Raw genomic sequence first — 15,751 nt, 5'->3', positions numbered from 1 at the left:
AGATAAAAGTGTTTGCCACTGACGAAAAGCAGAGCTCCCTTTGGTTGTTTTTTTTTTTTTTTTTTTTTTTTTTTTTTTTTTTTTTTTCAGGTAGAGCAAAAGTCTTAAGTTGTAAGAGAATGGTCAGCAATAATGATAAGGCTTAAAGAAGCAAAGAAAACCAAACAAAAATAACTCCAAAACTGGCATATGAGTAGCATACCATCCCAGGCTCTACTATCAGAGGTCTTCTACTATTGAGAGTAGAATAAGATCACTAAAAACGACTGAACTCTGAGATTCAAAGACATAAGTCCTGCCTGTTTTAGGCACAAGTTTAGACACAAATCCTGCCTGTTATTTCCAAAGATGGAAATAAGAAAATAAAAATATTCCTGCCATTGCTACAAGACTGGGCAGCAGCTAGTATTAAAAATTATAACAGCATTCTACAAACGGGAAATTAAAAAGAGTATAGAGACATTTCGTGTTGTGAAAGGGCAGAGGAAAATTCTAAAGTTGAGGTTAGATCAGGCTTACCATCATAAGCAGAAGGCAATGGTTAAGAATTATCTGTAATTTCTACTCTTCACACCATGTACAGCCTTTAACCAAGATTTTTGAGACATACACACACAACAAGGAAATATAAGCCATTATTGAGAAAAAGTAATCAATAAATGAGACTCAGCCAAAGACCACCTGTTGGCACAATATTGCAGGGAGCTTAGAAGAAAACTATGAGAAATATCATGAAGGTAAAGAGAGATAAGAAATGCCTTTGGTGGAAAGTAGACCCATCAGAGCCAATTACAGATACAGTGAACTTGACGATAAAACAATGAAGGAAGTAGGGCAAAGAAGGAACAGGATGCCCAAGAATTGTGAAGCAGCATTAAATGGCTAACATATTTGTAATTAAAATCCCAGAATGAGAATTTAGAAATTAAAAAAATGAAGAAATAATGCTGAGAATATTATAAATATTGTTTTCCAAGGAAATATTTTTATACATAGTATAAATGATAATCTTTATAAACATTATGAAGATTTCCAAAGAGTGTTGTAAATATAGCAAATATAGAAATATTATAAATATAATTTTAGAAATATTATAAATATGATGTTCAGAATATCATGAATATTTCCAAGGACTATTATGAATCTATCCTATGGACATACACCTAGACACATCATGTTTAAACTGCTAAAGAGCAAAGATAAAGAGTAAATCCCAAAGGCAACCAGAGAATAACACACATTCCATACAAGAGGAGGAAAATAACTTCAGAATTATGATAGACAACTGTCACCAGAAACTATGCAAATCACAATAAAAACAAAACCTCAACTTAGAATTTTATACCTAATGAAAATATCTCATAAAATTAACAGGAAAAAAGATTAGGTAAACAGAAAATGAAGAATTCATTAGAGGGTAACTATATTAAAGTAAATATTAAAAGATGTTCAGAGACACTGCATGTGAGCATAGACATATCTTTGGATCTTCTTAAGTAGATGATGATTTCTAGAAATAATTAAAATGAAGATAAAACATGTTTAGTAGCTCTAAACTATAATTGGCTGTATAATGTATAATTGGCCTTAAATACTTTTTGATGTATTACATATTATTTTTACTGCATTATGGTTTACAGTATATATAAAATCAAAGCTAACAGTTAATTATCAATCATAACTATAATAATTAATTCCATGTCAATATAAAGTTTCCTGGACCAGGACAGAGGCTCACGCCTGTAATTCCTGTAACTCAAAAGGCTGAGGCAGGAGAATTGCTTGAGGGCAGGAGTTTGAGACCAGTCTGGGAAACATAGCAAGACCCCTGAATGTTAAAAGAAAAAAAAAAAAAATAGCTAGGTGTGGTGGCATGTGCCTGTAGTTCCAGCTACTGGGGAGGCTGAGGTGGTAGGATTGCTTGAGCCCAGGAATTAAAGGCTGTAGTAAGCTATGATCATGCAACTTCACTCCAGCCTAGGTGGCAGAGGGAGACAGTGTCTCTCAAATATATGTAATAGTTTTCTTATTATATTTTTGTTTCCAGTGTTATTTGTTCTGTATTATTAGCCATTTACCTAAACTGACATTTAGTTTGATTTTTTTTTTTTTTGCCAAAACATAACAAAATGAATGAATCATATGATAAATAGTATATTTTAGGATAAATTTTTAGGGATTGTATTGTTATAATAAAGGACATGTGTAACTTTAGTTTTTGAAAATATTTGTCAAATTTTCATTTCCAGAATTTGGGACAATTATATTTTTAGCAATATGTAAATATCCAACATTCCCCACACTCTTGCTAACGCAATGTGCTATGCATTTTTACCATGATTGATAATTAAATCATTAGCAATCTGATAGGTGAAAAAATGATCTGAATATACATGTTATTTTATGCTAAAATCATAATTAACTTCTCAAAATTTACCTTTTGTAGTCTCTCCACAATGAAGCTATGTGTCATGCTCTACTGAGCTCTCTTACAAAACTATTATGAAGCCACAAACCCAACTGAGAATACTTGTTTAACTGTAATCAACAGATTTTAATGTTTTAGTTTGAATTCATTTATTATAACAAATATACAGGAATAAAATTCACAATAATTGTTTTGAGCGTAAAAGTAATTATTTTGCTCCAGTGAAGGTGATGCATTCTTATTTTCTTATAGGTGCATTTAAGATGGTTTCTGTCTTTGATTTTCAGCAGTTTTGTTATTTTTGGTTGTGTTCACTTTTTGTTTTATATTTTCTAATTATTTCTTAAAATTATCAATATTGTGTTTTAATTCCTTGAATATTTTAAGTCTTTTTATTTCTAGCTATTTACCGAAGAGAAATAAAATCACATGTCCATGAAAAGATAAATGTTTATAGCAGCTTTTTCTTTGTAACAGGCAAAAACCAGAAACAACCCAAATGGCCATCAAGTAATAAATGAATAAACAAATTTTGGAATATCTATACAGTGGAATATTAATCAACAATCAAAATAATAGACTATTGATACATGCTATACTGTGGACCAATCTAAAAATAATTATGTTGAAATGTAAATGCCAGGCAAATGAGGGTACATACTGTAAATTTCTAATTATATAAAGTTCAGGAAATTCTTTTAGTGTGAGTTGGAGGGATTACAAAATGGCATGAAGAAATATTTGGTGTGTGATTGTTATGCGTATTTTCTTGAATGTGGCTATGGTTCTACATGTATATACCTATGTCAGAAATCATCAGATTATACACTTAACACATCTAAAGTCTTTTTAAGTGTCAATTTATTTCAAAATATACGATAAACTTTAATAAAATAAAAGTATGTGTACTATTGGTATGCAGTATTGAGATTTTAAATGTTGATTTTAGAAATAATGTCTGATACTTGAAAATTCTATACATGTTTTATAGTAAAATGTTATTTTGCTAGTTCTTTTTAACAAATGTTTATTTTACGTATGGTAGTTTCTATTTTGTATTGAGGATCAGTGAAACTTCAAAAAGTAAAGATTCATATTTTTTAAATGTGAATATATTTCAGTGAGAGATCTAAAACATATGGCTCATTTATTCTTTCATAATAGGATCAGCGAATACCATCTATTTTTTTAACCAAACAGGAAAAAAAAAAAAATGAAGGCTCATTTCATTGAATACTATGGCCAATTATGTGGAAAGAACACAATTTAGAAAGCTGTAAGCTAGAGAGAAATACAGTTAAAAGGGGAGGGAAAAGAGTTACGGTAGTAAAAATGGATACAGAATAAGAGCTAGACTTCAAAGGTGTATAGGAACACATTCATGCATATGCACAGAGACAATAATATACAGAATCAGAGAGATACAATGCCTCACCAATGTATGTAAATAACAAAATAATAGAAAGATATTTGATCCTTCCTTTGTTACCCATTAAGATACTGGAGCTAAACATTTTTAAAGCCATATTTTGTTATCACAACTGCAGGTATGCAGATTACTGCTGAAATTATTTTTCCTGTGAGCCACAAAGAATTTCCTCTCCATATGTCTATGTTGTTTTGCAAACAGCAAGTTAGCATTTAAGCTAAACTTTAGGGGGTTCAACATTTAACGTTTTACAGAGTATAAATATTATGGCTTAAAATATTACAGTTCTCACATTGTCTCTATATAGCACTGCTTTTACTCTAATTTTTTGTATGTACAGATTGATTGTATTTAATTTTTGATTTTAGAAGTAAATAAAGTTTAAAAATATCAGTGCTAGAAAAGAAAGAAACTTTTAAAGTTTACCTAATTTAACTGGGGCTGCAAGAGTAGTTTTTAAAATGTTTTTATGTATGTGGATTTTTTTCTTTATTATATGTGTTTTATTGATATATAATAAAATTTTGACCCAATCTCAGATCTACTGAACCACAATTCTTTCTTCTGTATTAGTCTTCCATAGATTGATCCATTCTCTCTTTCTCTCACTCTACTTCTTTGATAATTAGTTTATGCAACTTTTCTACCTAATGTTCATGACACTTCATAGAGTCTCCAATCTGTATTTTAAATAATACTGTAATACTAAAGGGAAAATTTGCACCGATGACTTTGGGTTACTCCCTAAAACATTATATTTAAAGATTTTTTTGGATGCAAGAACACGTAATACTCTTTCTTCTTTCGCTAACGTCCTCTCTAAATTGATTGATACACTTCGTTTAAACTCAAAGTGTCCTCTCCTGTACAAGTTATTTTTGTTATCAAGTTAATATAAAAATACATTCATTTTTGTGACTTTATTCTGATCCCAATAAGTCTTATATTACTAGGGCCTGTGTCTCTGATTCATTATACCATGGACTTCTTCATAGCAGGAGCTGTCAACATGCTTCCTATCACATGAGGCAAGGAGAAAATATTAGTGAGAGAATGAGTGAATGAATAAATGAAATTCTCTCCAGTCTTTTATACTGTTTTTTTTTTTTGCAAAAGATATACAATGTTGTTCTTGTAAGTTTGTTTTACCTAAAACAGTTATGAATCACTGCATCTCAAACATTAAACATTCAGTTTCACAAAACTGATATCAGAAAAAATATTAGTTTGCTAAATAATTTTTTCCTAAGTGAAATTATGAGACGATTTTGTAATTTGCTTTTATATATGTTTATACTCAGATGTTCTGTTAAATTTGTTCATTTTTAAAGTCAAGATTCAGAGATCATGTTTTTAATGAATGTTTTGCATAGACCAATGGAAAGTTTGGCCTTTTTTCTCCATGACCTAAATCTCAATTGAAAAAATGCATACATGTTTGGGTATATGGGTATGTCTTTGTGTGGATGGTGTATGTATGTTTTATATATATGTGTATATTTCTACATACACATGTATATGCATACATATACACATCAGTAATATATTGCACTTTGTATATATTGTATTTACATTTTCTATTTCATATTTATATCATATATTATAATATAAGTCTTATTTACCTGTTCTATTTCATATTTATATCATACATTGTAATATAAGACATATTAAAGTTTGAACTATATATTATATTGTATTATACTACATTATATTTAGAGGCATACACATATATGCAAAATTCAAACAGACTACAGAATATGGAGTATAATAACACAAATATTTCTAACTATTGTAACAATGTTAATTTTCTCTTGTTATATATTCTTATTATAGAATATTTTAATAGAACTGATTTATTGAGAGCGTTAAAATAATTAGAAAGTATATTTCCTTCACTATTGGTGAGCTGGTTGCTGTACATCTAATCTATGTTTTATATCTTAAGAAAGAACCCAGCATAATCTAGAGGTTATCAAGTTCAGTGAATAAATACAGTTTTTAAGTATACTCTGATGAAAGAGAAATTCTAAGCTTTATATCAAGGTCCTTAATTCTAAATTGATTTAGGAATTAAAACTTTAATTTTCCTATTGATAAGACTAGATATTAATGGCCATTAACTGCTATTCTAAGTGCATATATAATTCTTATTTCTCTCTGGAGACCTTAAACTTTTAGGGTAAATCTCACCAAAAATTGTGCAGTAAGGACAATACATTTTCAAATGTTTAAGCTGGAGTCTTAATATTAGGTATGGAGGTAACCATAAGGAGTCCTGTTCCAGCAGCATGGCTCCTGGTAGAGGTCCTTAGTCAGCTCTGGATTAGAGCCTTTGTTAGGCTTCACCTCTGCCATGTGTGTAGTTAAGCCTCTCAGTGCAGGATGTCAATTTAATAAGAATTAAGATGATTCCAATCTGCATTGATAAGATAAACACCCTTAAAATACTTTAATTATTTTATCAATATATTTTAAATATAATAGATTTTAAATAGAATTTTAAACTTACATGCATTATATTGCATATGAGTCCATTTACTGAAGTAATTTCACGGAAATTTTCTGAAGACCCAAATGTAGAAGGACTATAAATGGTTTTGATAACATTGCTGATTAAAAGAACGATGACTAGGAGAAAAATTCTAGAAATAGTACTTAGTAGAGAATAAGAATAATACTTCCATGAAAATCTCTTGAATATAAAATTGCATAATTTACTAGAGAGAGTAATATAATAAGATGTCAGATTATTCTTTTATCAAAGACAGAGTCATTATTTTTCAAAGATTAGATTCTACCATCTTGTAAAAAAAGTATACAAACACAAACGCACACACACACACACACACACATACACATGCATATTTCATGTGAGTATAAATCCTATTTTTAGAATGACATTTAAGAGAGCTTGATTTTTATCATCAAAATTGAAATTGATGCTAAACTCAGGGGTACTTTCATAAAGTACATGTGTCCAGATTTGTAAAATATTCTATTCTCCCAAAATGATTACTTCAATCTCTATTTGCCATACTTTTTTTTCCTTTTTTTCTATTTTTTTTTATTATTATACTTTAAGTTCTAGGGTACATATGCATAACGTGTAGCTTTGTTACATATGTACACTTGTGCCATGTTGGTGTGCTGCACCCATCAACTCGTCAGCACCCATCACCTCATCATTTACATCAGGTATAACTTCCAATGCAATCCCTCCCTGCTCCCCCCTCCCCATAACAGGTCCCGGTGTGTGATGTTCCCCTTCTCGAGTCCAAGTGATCTCATTGTTCAGTTCCCATCTATGAGTGAGAACATACGGTTTGGTTTTCTGTTCTTGCGATAGTTTGCCAAGAATGATGGTTTCCAGCTGCATCCATGTCCCTACAAAGGACACAAACTCATCATTTTTATGGCTGCATAATATTCCATGGTGTGTATGTGCCACATTTTCTTAATCCAGTCTGTCACTGATGGACATTTGGGTTGATTCCAAGTCTTTGCTATTGTGAATAGTGTCACAATGAACATACGTGTGCATGTGTCTTTATAGCAGCATGATTTACAATCCTTTGGGTATATACCCAGTAATGGGATGGCTGGGTCATATGGTACTTCTAGTTCTAGATCCTTGAGGAATCGCCATACTGTTTTCCATAATGGTTGAACTAGTTTACAATCCCACCAACAATGTAAAAGTGTTCCTATTTCTCCACGTCCTCTCCAGCACCTGTTGTTTCCTGACTTTTTAATGATTGCCATTCTAACTGGTGTGAGATGGTATTTCATTGTGGTTTTGATTTGCATTCCCTGACGGCCAGTGATGATGAGCATTTTTTCATGTGTCTGTAGGCTGTATGCATGTCTTCTTTTGAGAAATGTCTGTTCATATCCTTTGCCCACTTTTTGATGGGGTTGTTTGTTTTTTTCTTGTAAATTTGTTTGAGTTCTTTGTAGGTTCTGGATATTAGCCCTTTGTCAGATGAGTAGATTGCAAAAGATTTCTCCCATTCTGTAGGTTGCCTGTTCACTCTGATGGTAGTTTCTTTTGCTGTACAGAAGCTCTTTAGTTTAATGAGATCCCATTTGTCAATTTTGGCTCTTGTTGTCGTTGCTTTTGGTGTTTTAGACATGAACTCCTTGCCCATGCCTATGTCCTGAATGGTATTACCTAGGTTTTCTTCTAGGGTTTTTATGGTATTAGGTCTAACGTTTAAGTCTCTAATCCATCTTGAATTAATTTTCGTATAAGGAGTAAGGCAAGGATCCAGTTTCAGCTTTCTACTTATGGCTAGCCAATTTTCCCAGCACCATTTATTAAATAAGGAATCTTTTCCCCATTTCTTGTTTTTCTCAGGTTTGTCAAAGATCAGATGGCTTTAGATGTGTGGTATTATTTCTGAGGGCTCTGTTCTGTTCCATTGGTCTATATCTCTGTTTTGGTACCAGTCCCATGCTGTTTTGGTTACCATAGCCTTGTAGTATACTTTGAAGTAAGGTAGCATGATGCTTCCAGCTTTGTTCTTTTGACTTAGGATTGTCTTAGAGATGCAGGCTCTTTTTTGGTTCCATATGAACTTTAAAGTAGTTTTTTTCCAATTCTGTGAAGAAACTCATTGGTAGCTTGATGGGGATGGCATTGAAACCATAAATTACCTTGGGCAGTATGGCCATTTTCACAATATTGATTCTTCCTATCCATGAGCATGGTATGTTCTTCCATTTGTTTGTGTCCTCTTTTATTTCACTGAGCAGTGGTTTGTAGTTCTCCTTGAAGAGGGCCTTTACATCCTTTGTAAGTTGGATTCTTAGGTATTTTATTCTCTTTGGAGCAATTGTAAATGGAAATTCATTCCTGATTTGGCTCTCTGTTTGTCTGTTACTGGTGTATAAGAATGCTTGTGATTTTTGTACATTAATTTTGTATCCTGAGACTTTGCTGAAGTTGCTTATCAGCTTAAGGAGATTTGGGGCTGAGACGATGGGGTTTTCTAAATATACAATCATGTCATCTGCAAACAGGGACAATTTGACTTCTTCTTTTCCTAACTGAATACCCTTGATTTCTTTCTCTTGCCTGATTGCCCTAGCCAGAACTTCCAACACTATGTTGAATAAGAGTGGTGAGAGAGGGCATCCCTGTCTTGTGCCAGTTTTCAAAAGGAATGCTTCCAGTTTTTGCCCATTCAGTATGATATTGGCTGTGAGTTTGTCATAAATAGCTCTTATTATTTTGAGATACGTTCCATCTGTACCAAATTTATTGAGAGTTTTTAGCATGAAGGGCTGTTGAATTTTGTCAAAGGCTTTTTCTGCATCTATTGAGGTAATCATGTGGTTTTTGTCTTTGGTTCTGTTTATATGCTGGATTATGTTTATTGATTTGCGTATGTTGAACCAGCCTTGCATCCCAGGGATGAAGCCCACTTGATCATGGTGGATAAGCTTTTTGATGTGCTGCTGGATTCAGTTTGCCAGTATTTTATTGAAGATTTTTGCGTCGATGTTCATCAGGGATATTGGTCTAAAATTCTCTTTTTTTGTTGTGTCTCTGCCAGGCTTTGGTATCAGGATGATGTTGGCCTCATACAAGGGGTTAGGGAGGATTCCCTCTTTTTCTATTGATTGGAATAGTTTCAGAAGGAATGGTACCAGCTCCTCCTTGTACCTCTGGTAGAATTCGGCTGTGAATCCATCTGGTCCTGGACTTTTTTTGGTTGGTAGGCTATTAATTATTGCCTCAATTTCAGAACCTGCTATTGGTCTATTCAGGGATTCAACTTCTTCCTGGTTTATTCTTGGGAAAGTGTAAGTGTCCATGAAATTACCCATTTCTTCTAGATTTTTTAGTTTATTTGCAAAGAGGTGATTATAATTTTCTCTGATGGTAGTTTGTATTTCTGTGGGGTCGGTGGTGATATACCCTTTATCATTTTTTACTGCATCTATTTGATTCTTCTCTCTTTTCTTCTTTATTAGTCTTGCTAGCGGTTTATCAATTTTGTTGATCTTTTCAAAAAACCAACTCCTGGATTCATTGATGATTTTTCTTTCTTTCTTTTTTTTTTTTTTTTTTTGAGTTGGAGTTTCACTCTTGTTGCCCAGGCTGGAGTGCAATGGCGTGATCTCAGCTCACCACAACCTCCGCCTCCTAGGTTCAAGCGATTCTCCTGCCTCAGCCTCCCTCGTAGCTGGGACTACAGGCATGTGCCACCACGCTGGGCTAATTTTGTATTTTTAGTCGAGATGGGGTTTCTCCATGTTGGTCAGGCTGGTCTCGAACTCCCGACCTCAGGTGATCCGCCCAACTTGGCCTCCCAAAGTGCTGGGATTACAGGCATTAGCCACTGTGCCCAGCCTGCCTTACTTTTATACAGGCAACTTTATTATCAAAATGTAAATTTGACGTTAAGAACATTGACATAAGATATGTATAAATTATGCAATACAACTAAAATTAAATGAAATGGATATTAAAGAACTCTGATATATTTTATATATTTTCTTACCATAATTTAAATTATTATATAACTTATATTTTATTAATACATAAATATATGTAATATATACATATATAAAGTAATTATATAATAGTTTATATTATGGAGTATACAATTTATAAAATATAAGATAGCTAAGAATATATAACATAATATATATTTAATATACATATGAAAGAAATAAAGATGACTAGTTTAAGATTCCAAACACAACAATTAGATTACAGTCATGTGGCACATAACCATATTTTGGTCAATGAGGGAATGTATACATGATGGTGGTCTCATGTGACTACTTACACCATATTTGTACTGTGTTTTTCTAGATGTAAATATGTTTAGACACACAAATATTTACCATTGTATTACGATTCCATACAGTATTCTGAGTAAAGTTAAACTTTACAGTAAATTTTTTTCTATATACAAATAATTATAGTACATGTTTATGGGGACTCCTAACACAGGGCTCCCCTCTTTTTCACTAGGAGTTTCTCTTACAGCTGACAATCTATGGGAGCAGTAGGGAGGAGGGGGGTAAAAAAAATGATGGACCTTGGCTGATCCCCCCAACCCCTTTCTTAACAGTATAAGATAGATATCTATAAAATATAGATAGATGTCCATCATAAGCTTGCCTCTTTGGCAAGAGCTAGGAGGCAGCTTCTGTAAAGTAACATTCTATACAGGTTTGTAGCTTAGGAGCAATAGGTTATACCATATAGCCTAGGTATGTAGCTGGCTATACCATTTAAGTTGGTATAAGTACATTCTGTGATGTTTGCACAATGACAAAAATCACCTAATGACACATTTCTCAGAATGTATTCCTGTCACTAAGGGAAGCATGACTGTGTCTTGTTGGGTTAAAGATAAATAAAAAGGCCACACCTGCCTGTAAGAGAATTTAATGTTATAAACTCTGAATTGGCTTAAGTGAAAGTGTGTGTGGATTGTGATGCCTGTACCAAAGTGGAAAACTATGCTCACTTCACATCATTTAAATTAAGTTTGTAAAAGCACGGTGTGAGGAGCAGAAGGGAAAATGTGCAGTTTGGTTTTGGCTAAAGAGTTCCAGTACCTCTACTTTAGTGCCAATGACTGTAATACAGCTACAACACAGCACTGTATGCGGCAATGAACCCAAACAATTACATCATTACACATTTATCTAAAGAGTAAAACTAATGAATGATTATTTTTACTTGCTGACTCAATATTGGATGTGCTGAAACATGTCACCATCTACATTTGTCCATATAAATAAAATGATACTAGGCACTTAAAAAGAAAAAAAAATTCCCTAAAAAAGCTTTTTATAGCTTGGAGGATATCTGTGAAGTCTGATGAGAGCAGAGCCAATTCATAAATGAGTTATCATCTATAAGCAACACCATATAAACTGTGCTGCACTAGTAGGGTTTAAGCAGAAGGGTAATTTTCTCAATAATCTCTCTCCACTAACTTTGGAACTTTGCATGAAGACATGTGAGTTTCTCTATGCCGTTGCAATTCAAAAAGTAGAAAGCTGATCAGCAGTATTGGTATCACCTGTGAGCTTTAGAAAACCAGAATCTCAGAATTCATTCCAGATCTCCATTTACATGAGACCCACAGGTGACTCCTATGCACAATGTGGTTTAAGAAACACCCCTTTAACCCACAGTCTAGTTGCACTGTATGGAGTCCCTGGGTTTTTGAGCAAGTCACACACTCAACTCATCATACTTCAATGACAAAATGGAACTGAGCTGTGTAGTATGTAGTGGCCTTTTAGCCACCTGACCAGGTCCTTACTCATTTATTCTTTTTTTTTTTTTTTCTTTGAGATGGGGTCTCCCTCTGTCGCCCAGGCTGGAATGCACTTGCGTGATCTCGGCTTACTGCAGCCTCTACCTCCCGGGTTCAAGCAGTTCTCTACCTCAGCCTCCCGAGTAGCTGGGATTACAGGTGTATGCCAACACGCCTGGCTAATTTTTGTATTTTTAGTAGAGACGAGGTTTCACCATCTTCACCAGGCCGGTCCTGAATTCCTAACCTTGTGATCCACCCGCCTCGGGCTCCCAAAGTGCTAGGGTTACAGGCATGAGCCACCGCACCCAGTCCTCATTTACTCTTAAACTCTTCAAGTTGTATACCAAAAAAATAAACGCAGACTCAGGTAAGAAGAGAGTTTATTCAAAAACACTCTTGCAATGGGGAAACGCTCTAACCTAAGGATCTGCAAGTGTCTCAAAAGTAAACAAAAAAACCTGAAAAAATAGGGAGGTTAGTGCTAGCAAGAACTTTGTGAATAATAGGGCAGAAAAGTAGACATGAGCCAACGGCATGGTCAGGATGGTTTAACATAAAATGTTTCTGTGGTCTGCCAATTTTCAGAATGAGCTGTTCAGTGGAATGTTCTGTAACTTGGAGCTTTAGTGCTTACTTGAGCTTGTAGGCAAGCCAATGTCTAGGGGCATTTAGGGAGGAGAAAAGCCTGATTAAAGTTTGGTCAAGCCAAACTGTATTGGGTAAATAACGGACAATTTTTAGCACTTGGTCATGTGCAAGTCTTTGGTGCACAACAAATCATCCGAGACTTAGTTTGTTGTTGTTGTTGTTGTTGTTGTTGTTGTTGTTGTTGTTTTAATGTTATTTAATTATATAATGAATCTACTAGGATATTTCTCTGTTGACTGGGCTGGGCTGATCTCAGACCTGTCACTTGTATATCTGCATAAAGTTGACAATTTGACAGGTGGCTTATCCTAGATGCTCTATTTCACATGTCAGGCAGTGGCAGACCTATTGAAGTGATGGAGGTGACCGGGTGATATCACAGACTTAGACTATTTGAGGCTTGTTCATATAGTAGCAGAACTATAAAAGAATGAGAACAAACCTTCAAGACCTCTTGAAATGTATGCTCAGAACTGACACTGTCATTTATGCTATATTCTATAGTTCAAGCCTAGTAACAAAGACAGACTTGATTCAAAGGATGGGGAGATAGATTCTACTTTTTGACAGGAGGAATTGCAAAATACATATGATATGCTGCCTTCATATCTTTCTAATGACTGATTATCATCAGATTTAATATTTTCTGTCTGCTTCTTTATTGCCACAAATCCCTGCACACACCTACAACTGATTGGAAGACTAAATTATCTCAGACTACCTCAGAACCTTGTTATAGTTGTTAGTTTTTATTTTAATTGTTTGTTATTAGAAAGAGTCTTCCACTGCTGGTATCATGATCCAAAAGAACCCCATGATATAGATTAGATCCAACCCTTCTAAGTAAATTAGGATATTATATTTTGTGTGATTTTCCAGGCCATTTTCTTTGTGACACCACGAAGAAGCTGGACAATGGTCAGATCCTGTTGGAATAATATGGAAACAAGCAAAATTCATGCATTGTTTTTACTTATGCTCATACAGGTATAAAAATAAAGGCTGCCACTTTTCCCTGCTTCTAGGAAAACTGGACACAGAATATAGAAACTGAAGCTTATCCTCTCATTTAACTCACTAGGCCAAGTACCTTTCTACAATGATCTGGTAATTTTTATACACATACCAGCGATAAAATAGGCCCCTGCCTTTGTTGTATAAATTTCGTATAACTTTGTTGTTCTTCTCTGCTGCTGTTGTTCTTGTTTGTTATCATCATAATGTGTTCTGTGTATTCAGAAGTTAAGGTAAAATTAGATGACGCTAAACTCCGAGATCATTTCCCAAAGAGCTTTCTTCCAAGTTGTTATATTTCCTTAATAAATGCAAATGAAGTAATTATCTAGTTAAATTTTGACTAGGCATTATTCATTTGAGAAATTGTTGTTTTATCGTGCAAAGGAAGCATTTTTTCCACCTTTGGCACTTTACAATGAACTCATTCTGATCTAAATTGATTGCTTTGGGATTATCTTGGAGTCATTAAAATATTGCTGTATTGACATTCACTAATGTCTTTAATTAGCAATTTCAAATTCCAGTGTTTGGCATTAGTATGAACAGATATAATTTATAATATCACTATAGCTGTTTATTCAGTTTTGTTTGTTTATCTGTTGAGTTTATAAAACACTTATTTGGCATTCTTGAGCTATATTCAAGCCATTAATGTTTATAAAATATTTAGATTAGCATGTCTGCCTCTTTAGTAAAGATATGGTTGAGACGCTGAACTTCTCTGAAACCGGATTAAAATGAAGGGTATATTTTTATTTTGTTTTGTCACTTTCAAATAATTTTAAACTTTACATTTGTTATGAATTTAAAAGCTCCATGTACACAAAATATAAGAATCTCTTACTGTTTAGAAATTAGTATTTTTCAAAAGTCAGACACTTTTGTTCAGAGGGATGAAAATGTTTTTTCTGGAATCCTTGTACACGTTGTAAGGTTATTCTCAACTGGCTTGGCACTTGCTCTTTTTGACAAATGTTATATTCATAGGGTTGCTTTTAAATTCCTGCAAAGAAAAAGCCTGAAAAAGGAGCCAGTCACAAAAGTATAAAAGCAAAAATTCATCAATATAAATTGACCAGAGAACAACATTAGGCTAATGGGTTGAGAGCCTTGTCTCCATCCACATTCTCCTTCTTTTGAGACAATAAAGAAAAAATAGAGATCACACACTTTGAGTTAGGATGGGGTTAGATCTGTATCTCCACATGGTCACCCCTTCTACCTATTAACTTGGCCATTTCCCCTCTGTAAAACAGTTTTCTGGCTACTAAACAGGCAAAAAACAATATTGATTATATGGGACTGTTGTGAGAAGCAGACAAAATTGGCCCCAAAAGAAATATGGTTGTGCATAGGTGGTAATCATTACATTAGATTCTTTTCCTTTCTTAAATTCTGTGTATGCTTACCAGCAAGAATGGCAAAATGTTCTTCTTTAAACATGAGAACGTCATAAAAGAATACATTTTCTCTATTCTTTCACGAATGGGTTTTATATCAAGTTCTGAGTATTCAAGTATATTGTTATAGGGCTTTCCAAAATAAGGGAGCTTTCACAGGATGTCATTTTGTTTACCTCTTGGCTATAAGTAAGTTTAGTTTGAGATTTTAAAACTCATTTTTTATGGATGAATGTTACTGAGCCAGGAGGATAGGGTTTGGAGGCAGGGAACCTAAGGCTGTTTTACACTGACTTTCTAGAACTAAACTGAAAGGAAACTCCTAACTTTACACATCTAACAAAAGGAACAGAGGCTACTCTCTTTGACCTTTTCTGTGTGGCAAATGCAAAACTGGCTGTCTGCAACAAATAAGACTTATTGCGGGTCCTGTCTTTGTTTGCAACTTTGTAACTTCTCTCCTGCCTCTGAATGGTTACTGGCCACAACCAATCAGACTGATTGTGGGCGGAGTCTTCATTTGCATAGAGGTATA

Source organism: Macaca nemestrina, chromosome 6 (genome assembly GCF_043159975.1).
Source record: "Macaca nemestrina isolate mMacNem1 chromosome 6, mMacNem.hap1, whole genome shotgun sequence".
NCBI lineage: Eukaryota > Metazoa > Chordata > Mammalia > Primates > Cercopithecidae > Macaca > Macaca nemestrina.
The sequence above is the reverse complement of the archived record's forward strand: the minus strand, read 5'-3'. Positions refer to the sequence as shown.